Raw genomic sequence first — 10,460 nt, 5'->3', positions numbered from 1 at the left:
TCCATGGGCCTCCACAGGGGCACAGGGACACACATCCTCCCTGTTACTTCTCTATTGAGCTCAGTCCTTACGCATTATTGATGAGGTAGACGGTGAACAGAATAAAAATAGTAGAAAACTGGAGTGACAGTTGGCGGTGATTAGATAGTTTCGTGCATCGTGCACTTTCGTGCGACCGTTTGGCAGGGCAGTTCATTCATTAGTCAACACTGACTAGTGCTTCAAAACCTAAAGCATAAAGAGGTAAATAAAGCATTCATGGATATCATTGCCTCGGGCAGCCAGAGCAAACAGTATTGATTTTCCTGAAGTGTGCTAAAATAATGGTCACAGATGTGTCAAGACATTCATCAAAGCGTCTCTATGAGCCCAATCCTCAGTGCAGTAAAAAGCCAATATCTAGCTCTGTTTCTCAGAGTAATCAGAAATCTGTGTCAGTGTTAGCAGTTACAGTTTAGCCATTTGGCACAACACATCCACCCCCCAGCCCAACCCACTTCTTAAACAAAATTTCTAAAAAAATAAAAATAAAAAGCACAATCACCAGCATTTTCTGTACAGTAAAAAAAAAGAAAAAAAAAAGAACAGTATGTTCAGATTTCGCAATCTGCAGGTTTCATTCAGCTCTATCCCCAGGTATGGGCTATTTGAGAACAGGCTAGACTTGCGTTTTATTTTATTTTTTTCATTCTAATTTGGATATGCCTTGCCAACAAGGCAAGGACCCTCTTAAAGGAAAACTAAACACGTGTAATGAAACAAATACAAGTAGGAAGATTGGATTATGGCATAAACTAACGATTCATACAAATGACTGAAAATAATGAGCTCAAAAAACTTTGATATCCATCTCCAGATGTCAGCTTTAAAGCAGAAGTCCCTCAACATGGACGATTTCATGAATGCCGCCACTGAGACTTTTTTAACCCCTCAGTGAAATCCTGCAGATGTCTTGTGTAAATGCTCTCGGGGGGGGGGGCAATTGTTGCAATGATGGCTAAGGTGACCTGTTCAGTGGGTCAATTAACCTAAGCCAGCTAGCTAAATTTACATTGTCACATTGCATTGTACAATTAGTTTTTTTTTTCTGGTGACCTCACGTACCAATACCACAACTAACCACTCGATGACAACATAAGACAAGGATTGTTCCTTCAGCTACATACTGGACAGTATTTGTGGAGAACTACACCCAGGAGTTCGTTGTAAATGCCTTGAATAAAATTATTTTTGGCTCTACAATGACTGAACTTTCCACTGTGGTCATCAACAGATCAGGGGTGACACCGCTCAGGAGGTAGAGCAGGTTGTCTACTAATCGGAAGGTCGCTGGTTCGATCCCCGGCTCCTGCAGAGTGTGTCAAAGTGTCCTTGAGCAAGACACTCAACCCTTAACATCTCCTGATGAGCAGGTTGGCACCTTGCATGGCAGCCTCCGCCATCAGTGTATGAATGTGTGTGTGAATGGGTGAATGTGAGGCATACACTGTAAAGTGCTTTGAGTGGTCGGTAGACTAGAAAAGCGCTGTATAAATGCAGCTCATTTTTACCATTTACCATCTGTCAGTTTGTCCTCACCAACACCTTTGAATGTGAAGAGAGTGCTCTACCATTAATCAAATAAAACTGAGTAAGGGCTTCACTCTCACAATAATCCGATTCAGTCTTCATCTGATAGCCTTCGAGCCCCCCAAAAACGTCACACAGTCGATAAGACGGGCTAGAACATGACGATTCTTGCTCACCTCACCATTGTGACGATGCACAACTATCCTGCAGCTCTCTAGTTCAACTGGGTGGCAATGTTGACCCTCCCAAAAGCTGTACGTTTCAGGCAACGGTCCATATGCATCTTCAACGTTTCATGCTTTTTCATCTTCTCCGAGACATGATGCATGTCGGTGACACCCATATTTGTCCAAGCAACCGGGTGGCTTCATAACAATATAACAGATATGGAAATCTACTATTTCGGAAAAACTCACAAAAGCAGAAATTCTAAATAATTTACTCTTGATGTTGCCTATTCATAGATCGGAGCTTGCATGTCCCAGAGGAAGTTGTGGCTATTCATAAAGTTAATGTTTTGGCATAAAGCTGATTAGATCCGCCCCCAGCAACTGAATTTAATTCCAATAGGTAATCAGTAAAATGTTCAATTTCTCATGTTTATAACAAACCAAATTTCATGAAAATTGTTCCAGAATTAAAACTAAAGTGTGAAATTTTACATATAAATGAATGTCTGTGATATTCAAGCCCCTGCCAAATGAGTTCACAGAATGATGACTAAGCCTATCACCGCCAGGTAAATCTGTGTATTTCGCAGTATACCTGAGTTTTAAATCTGGTGTCTGGGGCGACATTCTCGCGTTGCATTCCCGCGCTGGCACACCGGAAGTGATGCGTAGCGTTTTGTGTTATGTCAACATGGAAGATTGCTTTATTTTTTTGAACAGAACATTTTCTTTAATGGAAATCACTGGTAAAAATACATTTCCGAAGGATGAGAAAGAAGTGCAATCTGGTCACGATAGAATGCTTCGTTACAGTTAAAATGTTTCAATAAATGCCATAATTGACATCCAAATTATGAAAAAAAATTAAAAAAAACTTCCTAGAGGGGTGTAATTGTGGCAGCCTTATAAGTGCTAGTCACATGAACATTCTGAAGACTACTGGAAACATCCGAGAACTCGGCAGAGCAACACGCCACCTTAACAGCTAACCAGCAATACTCAACTGCTACACAACTGCGCCTAGTGCACAAAAAATACAAGAACGAAGATTAGAATCATAAATTGACAAAAAAAAAAAAAATCAAATGGCCACTAAATGAGTGCCATGTTGTTAAAGTTGGGGAAAAAAATGACATGAGAAAATGTGCTATACCTTAAAATTCATGATTGCCTTTCACTGACCTGACAAAATTTTGAAACTTAATCGTCTAAGAAAAGCAGGTCAGTCAACAGGATATGGTTGTACACTCCGCTTTGCACTAAAAACTAAGGGGACATTTTTAAACACATTTAGGAAACAATTAGCCAAGCACATCAATAAACTTTAAAAAAAAAATCAAAACAAAAAGGGACCAAGACATCTTGAACACATTAGCAACCTTTTCCACCAAGAATCATTGCTTGGTTGGAATCCATAGCCCCGGACTTGAGGTTCTGATGTCATCATTTTTTTCCTTAAACCAACCCTGTTATTGATGCTCTAAGGGAATCTGCTTCCATTTCCCCCTGACTCTTTGGGTTGACTCTTGGATCTGGACCTCAAACTTCTGTCGGCGTACGGCTTCTGGACCTAGATTTGGACCTGTAACGAGACCGAGATTGGGACTTGGATCTTGTCCCTCTTCGGAGAGCGGGATTTGGACTTGGGAGTAGGACCGGTACCTTGACCTGCTGTAGCGGGAGCGATTGCGGCAATTAGAGCGGCTCCTGCTACGGGATCGGCTGCGTCGACGACCATAACCCCTGTACCTTCGGGGTAGTCCTCCATGCCGCCCACCGCCGTGCTGGTAATCAGGTGGGCGCCCGTATTGTGCCATCTGGACCCGCAACTCACGTCCATTCAACAGGGCTCCGTCCATTACGTCCATTGCATCTTCGGCATCCCGTTTATCAAGGAATCGCACAAATGCGAATCCCCGGCTCTCTTTGGTGTAGCGATCCCTGGGGATGTACACGTCTCCCACCCGGCCATACTTCTCAAAGACGCGTCTCAGGGTTTCAGGCGATATGCTGTAGGTCAGGTTGTTCACTTCGAGGGAAGTCATACTTTCAACGCCGGGCGGAGGCCTACCGTAACTCATTATGCCGTTTATGGAATAAATGAAACCAAATAAACAAGCTTAGCTAACTCCGAACCAAGCAGCTCCTCACTGTGTTGTCCCGATTCCTTTGTGGTTTCACTGTTTTCTTTAAACAGAAAAGCACCACCGCACTTCTAAGAGCAAAAACGGGGCCTTTTCAGTATTTTCGATTACTGTTGGTAAAAATTATATTGTTGTTGAGTGATTTTTTCGATCAAGTCCGCCAGTCAGTCGACAATGTGTTCGCGTTACTTTATCCACGACCTTGAAGTCTTCTTCTTCGTCTTCTTCTACTACTACCAGCAAGATTGCTTCGCTAGAGCGGAACTTCCGTGTGACGAAGGCGTTCGCATATCTGATTGGCTGGCCCTCCGGGCTTTCTGTCAGAAAGCTTCCAGTCATGGACGATTTGGCGGAAAATCTAAGAAGCGTCCTAGAAAAGTTTCTGATGCTCCAGGGGAAAGAAACTCGGCGTTCAGAGGTAGGATTAAAGTTTAAAAACAAAACAAAAAAGAACGTGATCGACGGTGAGGACAAACGCGGATAACCACTGATGTAGCTTTTCCTCGTTTGGAGGCTGCTGAAATAAGACAAGTAGTTACTCTCATTGTCAGGAGGGGGAGACTGCAGGTTAAAGCAAATTATAGTCAATTTTGTATAAGTCTGCAGTTTCGCGATTTTTCTTTTTTTTGCGGCCTAAAATGCCTGATTTCGCGGCAGCTTTTCTAAAAAAAAATGCAATGCATGTTGCGATGTTTTTAGCCGTTTTTTGGTTTGTTTTTTTTTAGCAATGAAATTACGGGAGCAAGTGAAATTGGCAAAAAATAGTTGCGATTTTTTTGGTGTTTTGTTTTGTAAAATGTATTAAAAATCGAAGGCAACTTGTTGCAGTGAGGACAAAACCGCACGGTTCTGAGTGTTATAAGCAACCTAACCAAAAAAGACTCAGGGTTACAAAAATTCTAACCAAAATGTGCTTTATTTGTAAACAAGGAAGTGCACCTAGGGGGTATTCCACAAAGTAGCAAACAGGCTTAAAAGTTAAAGTGCACAAAACCTCACCACTAACCATGCATGTTGAATCTAACTCACTTTGAATCTTTCCGCAATAGATCGCTTGCAATAGATCTGAATGCAACAGCCTCTGTCATGGTGAGTTGTCTTGTCTGTTATCCACGCGTTTCAGCCAGCGATTCTCCGGGTGTGTTTTGCGGTGGAAAAGCGCTTGTCAATCGATGATTTTCGTCTTTGTTCCGCCACGAGGTTGCACGTGGTGCAAAACAGTTTACCCCTGCTTTCGTGCAGAACATCGGGGAATTGCCTTGCACGGTCTTTGGCAGTTGGTAAATGTGAACGTCTTACATTTAGTTGTGTGAGACGTGAACGTCTGAAGATGCATATCCACAACCAGAAACAAGGACGCGAGTTTTGTGACGTATGGCTCAATGGTTTGCGCGGGGGATTGCTATGATTGGTGAAACTCGCGGGGAAACTACGACAATTGGTCAAATTTGCAAGGTCGCGCAGATTTCACGGGGATTTGCTGAATTTGCGTTAATTGTTGCGATCGCGACATCGGGAAATCCTGGAGGCAACTGACTACCGGATATTGAACGCTCCAATATGGCGGACGCATAGTGGTAACATACAAGCAGCAGCCAATGAGGTATGGCTGGCTGCCCCAGTTACGTATGCCCAAAACATGTCTGTGCAAGCCCTCCCCGGACCCATAGAGAAATTGCCTTGCCATGAAAGTCTATCAGAGCAATCGGAGCGATTTTCAACTAGACTGAAATTGGCCCAAAGGGGCGGCACTCCACGGAACACTACTTCACACTGATTGGACTATGACATTCTGACGCAGGACAAACTGTCTGGAACAGTCACTGCTACCGTAACACTGTGGTAGGCTGTGATAGAAAAAGTCTGTGACACTTGTCCCTTTGGTAGTGCGTCGCCCGATCACCCTAAGGAACAAACTGCCCATGTTTAAAGGACACTGTTGGTCTACTTCATTCTGGCTGCCTTCTTCGCCACTTTCCACCATCTTGTCTTTGGAAGTTGATTGGGGCTTTACGCGTTTTGTCTCCTCTGTACTGAAGAGTGGCGTTTCTCAGCACTCAGACTACGTGACGGCACGCATCGCTCTTGCAGCAGACTGCATGGAGCCTCCTACTGGCATTACAACTAGGCTGACCAGACGTCCCGGTTTGTCCCGGTTTCAAGCTGGGTGTCCCGACAGATACCTGTAAAATGTCCCGGTTTTCAACATCCATCCCCCAAATGACCCGGTTTTCACGGCAGTTGAAAAATACTGAGTATTTGTTTTCAGCGCTTACAGAGGCGTTTCCCATGTTCTGCCCCACTCATGATTACCTAATCCAATAAAAAAAAAAAAACAATGCACCACGTGTGAATTAAACACTGATTTTGTTATGCTCGTGCACCAGAACCTGACCCGTGTGGCGAAACCCAAGACAGACAGACACGAGATGACTTCAAAAGCTACAAAGGGAGGTTTTATTGTGGGAGGGAAATGTATGGTGAAAAAAGGGCGTTGTTAGTGGGATGTGTGAATAAACTATGTGTGGTGTCCCGTAGTTTGCGTGTGTAACTATGTGTGAGTGTTTTTAGCCAATGTGTGGTGTGGTATGTAAATGACCAGGAGGTGTTGAAAAAAATGTGCGCGCACCTGGCGAGGAAGTCCAGTCCGTGATCCAAGAGGGGTTGTCCGAGAAAGTCCAGGTCCGAGATCCGGGAAGTCGAGTCCGAAAGGAGGGGTCCAGATAGAGGGACACGGGGGGAGATCGCAGGAGAGGTCCGGGGAGAAAACGTGAAGGTCGCTGGGGACGAGGGGAGCCGTGGAAATCGCGGAGGGAGAGTCTTGGGAGGAAACAGACACGAAGATAAGACACTGGGGAATAAACAGAATGCAAGGAACGCTGGAGGGCTTGTCAGAACTTCACCGCAGGGTTTAGTACGTCTAAGCACTGAGAGACGTTCTGGGGGGCTTCTTGTAGAAGGCTGCCTGATTGCCACAGGTGTGCCTGATGGATGATGGCAAACACCTGGTGCAGTGCTCGTCTCCTCAGAGCGCGAGCCGAGCGCTCGGATGTTTCCGGCACGTCCGAGCTGGGGGAGTGGCTTGAACGTGCCGGGGAGGCAGCTCGGGGCGGTGTAACCACAACAGGACCCCCCCCTCCTACGGGAGACACCGGGCGACCGTCCGATGGCGTTGGGGTGGGCCCGATAGAACTCCTCCAGGAGTGCGGGGTCGGCCAGGTAGGACCGGGGAACCCAGCTGCGGTCCTCGGGCCCATAGCCAACCCAGTCCACCAGGTATTGGTACCCACGCCCCCGGCGGCGTACGGCGAGCAGCTGGTCGACATCCCAGACCATGTCACCACCGTCGAGGACCCTGGGGGGTGGAGGAGCTTGGACAGGGGGAGACAGGGGGCTGGTGGCTACCGGTTTGAGGCGCGAGACATGGAAGACGGGATGGATCTTGAGTGAGGTAGGGAGATGGAGACGCACCGCCGAAGGGTTGACGATGCGGTCGATGGTGTAGGGACCGACGTAGCGGGGAGCCAGCTTCCGGTTGAGGGTAGGGAGGGGCAGGTCCCGGGCCAGGAGCCATACCCTCTGGCCAGGTCGATAAGCTGGGGCCGGCACTCTCCGCCGGTTGGCGCTGCGCCGGGCCCGCTCTGTAGCTCGCAACATAGCGGCCCGGGCGGTCTTCCAAACGCGCCGACATCGGCCCTCGTGGACGGGACCGCCACCTCCAACTCCTGATGGGGGAACAGAGGGGCTTGATAGCCCAGGGAACACTCGAAGGGGGACAAACCGGTAGCCGAACTCTCCATGGAGTTGAGCGAGTACTCCACCCAGGGCAGGTACTTGCTCCAGGAGGCGGGGTTGCTGGTGGTAACGCAACGCAAAGCCGCCTCCAGGGCTTGATTGGCCCGCTCTGCCTGCCCATTGGTCTGGGGGTGATACCCGGAGGAGAGGCTGACCGTGGCCCCAATCCCCTTACAGAAGGCCTGCCAAAACTTCGAAGTGAACTGGGGACCACGGTCAGAGACAATGTCCAGGGGAATCCCATGAGGTCGGACGACGTGGGAGACGAGAAGGTCCGCCGTCTCGGCTGCAGAGGGGAGTTTGGTGAGGGCAACAAAATGGACGGCCTTGGAAAACCGGTCGACAATGGTCAGAATGGTGTCATTGCCTTGGGACACGGGGAGGCCAGTTACAAAGTCCAAGGCAATGTGGGACCAAGGTCGGCCGGGGACAGGAAGGGGGCGCAGGAGACCTGCTGGAGGGCGATGGAGAGCCTTGCTGCGGGCGCAGGTGGTGCAGGCTGCCACGAACTCTCTGGTGTCTGCCTCCATGGTGGGCCACCAGAAACCCCTGCGGATGAAGGCCGCCGTTCGGTAGACACCGGGGTGGCAGGCAAGATGGCTGGAGTGGCCCAACTCCAGCACCTGGGGTCGGACAGAGGGAGGCACAAATAGCCGGTTTCGGGGTCCATTGCCTGGGTCGGGCTGGGCGCGCTGGGCCCTTCTCACCACTGATTCGATGGCCCAGGTGACGGCACCCACCACCCGGGCCGGGGGAAGGATGGTGTCTGGGGCGTCAGGGGACCCCTCGGGAAACAGACGGGAGAGGGCGTCTGCCCTGACGTTCTTGGTGCCCGGGCGGTAGGTGAGAGTGAAGTCGAACCGGCTGAAGAAGAGAGCCCAGCGTGCCTGCCTGGGGTTGAGCCTCTTAGCCGTCCGTACGTAGGTCAGGTTCTTGTGATCGGACCATACGATGAACGGCTGCCCTGCTCCCTCCAGCCAGTGTCTCCACTCCTCTAGGGCGGCGTGGACGGCCAGCAACTCCCTGTTGCCGATGTCATAATTCTTCTCCGCAGGACTGAAACGCCGGGAGAAGAAGGCGCACGGGTGGATCTTCTAGTCCTCCTCCGACCGCTGGGAGAGGACGGCTCCGATGCCCGTGTCCGATGCGTCCACCTCCACGATGAACTGCCTGCACGGGTCCGGGTGGGCGAGCACCGGAGCCGTTGTGAACAGCCTCTTCAGGGCCAAGAAGGCGGCTTCCGCCTCCGAGGTCCAGGAGAAGGGGCGGAGGTTGGAGGTGAGTGCAGTGAGGGGGGCGGCCAAACGGCTGAACCCCCTGATGAGGCGCCGGTAGAAGTTTGCAAACCCCAGGAAGCGCTGGAGTTGCGTCCTGTTGGTGGGCCGTGCCCACTCCTCCACCTCTCGGGTCTTCCTGGGGTCAGTGCGGACGAGCCCCTTCTCCACGATGTGGCCAAGGAACTCCACGGAGGCGGAGTGGAACACGCACTTCTCGGCTTTCACGACGAGCCTGTTCTCCAGCAGCCGTTGGAGGACCAGGCGGTGTTCCTCCTCAGTCCTGGAGAACACGAGGATGTCATCCAGGTACACCACCGCGAACGTGTTCAGCATGTCCCGGAGCACGTCGTTGACCAATGCCTGGAAGACGGCCGGGGCGTTGGTGAGGCCGAAGGGCATAACGAGGTACTCGAAATGCCCTAGGTGGGTGTTGAAGGCAGTCTTCCATTCATCCCCTTCCCGGATGCGCACCAGGTGGTACGCGCTGCGCAGGTCCAGCTTCGTGAACACCGTGGCGTGAGTGAGTGGCTCGAACGTGGAACTCATAAGGGGGAGTGGATATTTATTTTTCACCGTGATATTATTTAACATTCGATAATCTATGCAAGGCCTCAGGCTGCCCTCCTTCTTTGCCACAAAAAAGAAGCCCGCCGCCACCGGGGAAGACGAGGGCCTTATGATTCCTGAGGCCAGGGACTCTGATATAATTGCGCATAGCCTCCTTCTCTGGGACGGATAGGTTATACAACCGACCGGTGGGAAGGGCGGCCCCGGGAAAGAGATCTATGGCACAATCATAGGGACGGTGAGGGGGGAGGGAAAGTGCACTGTCTTTACTAAATACAGGGGCTAAATCGTGATAAATGGAAGGAACGCCAGTGAGATCCGTGGGAGGAGGCAGTTGGCATGACACGCAACGCTCCAACCCAAAATCCGCCCAGTAGACCAAGAGATGTAGGGATCGTGCCGTTCCAACCACGGTCTTCCTAACACCAGGGGCGCGCAAAACCAAGAAACGGATAGCTTCCACGTGATTACCCGAAAGAGTGAGGGAAGCAGTGCTGTGTGTGATTTTACCCAGTGAACGTCCATCTAGGGCTTGGGCTGTGAGGGGTGTGTCTAGGGGGACGAGTGGAATGCCGGCCTGCGGGGCCAGCGAGATGTCCATCAAACACTCGTCCGCCCCCGAATCCAGGAGTGCACCAACAGACAGGTGAGTGGTTACCCCAGGTGAGAGTGACCGGAAAAAGGTGGTTGTGCTCCTTCTTGGGCTGGGGCTGAGGAAGGGTCGTCAGGCTCACTAGGACACCCCTTACTAGTGAGCCGGGTCTTTTGGGGCGAGTCGGGCAGGCCTTGATATAGTGGCCCGACCTCCCGCAGTAGAGGCAGAGATGGCCATGCATCCCCTGCTCCCTAACCTCCAGCGGGAGCCGTGACCGACCCAACTGCATGGGCTCCTCCTCCGGCCTGGATCCAGAAGCCACCCAGGGTTGCGAGGGGGACTG

At 50.4% G+C, this 10,460-nt stretch overlaps 1 pseudogene; it reads right to left on the bottom strand.

The window, feature by feature from the left end:
• Positions 1 to 3,219: 3,219 nt before the first annotated feature.
• On the bottom strand, positions 3,220 to 3,820 carry LOC130125050 (serine/arginine-rich splicing factor 2-like; annotated as a pseudogene).
• Positions 3,821 to 10,460: the final 6,640 nt, after the last annotated feature.

This window comes from Lampris incognitus, chromosome 1, assembly GCF_029633865.1.
Source record: "Lampris incognitus isolate fLamInc1 chromosome 1, fLamInc1.hap2, whole genome shotgun sequence".
In the NCBI taxonomy this organism is placed as follows: Eukaryota; Metazoa; Chordata; class Actinopteri; order Lampriformes; family Lampridae; genus Lampris; species Lampris incognitus.
The sequence above is the reverse complement of the archived record's forward strand: the minus strand, read 5'-3'. Positions and strand labels throughout refer to the sequence as shown.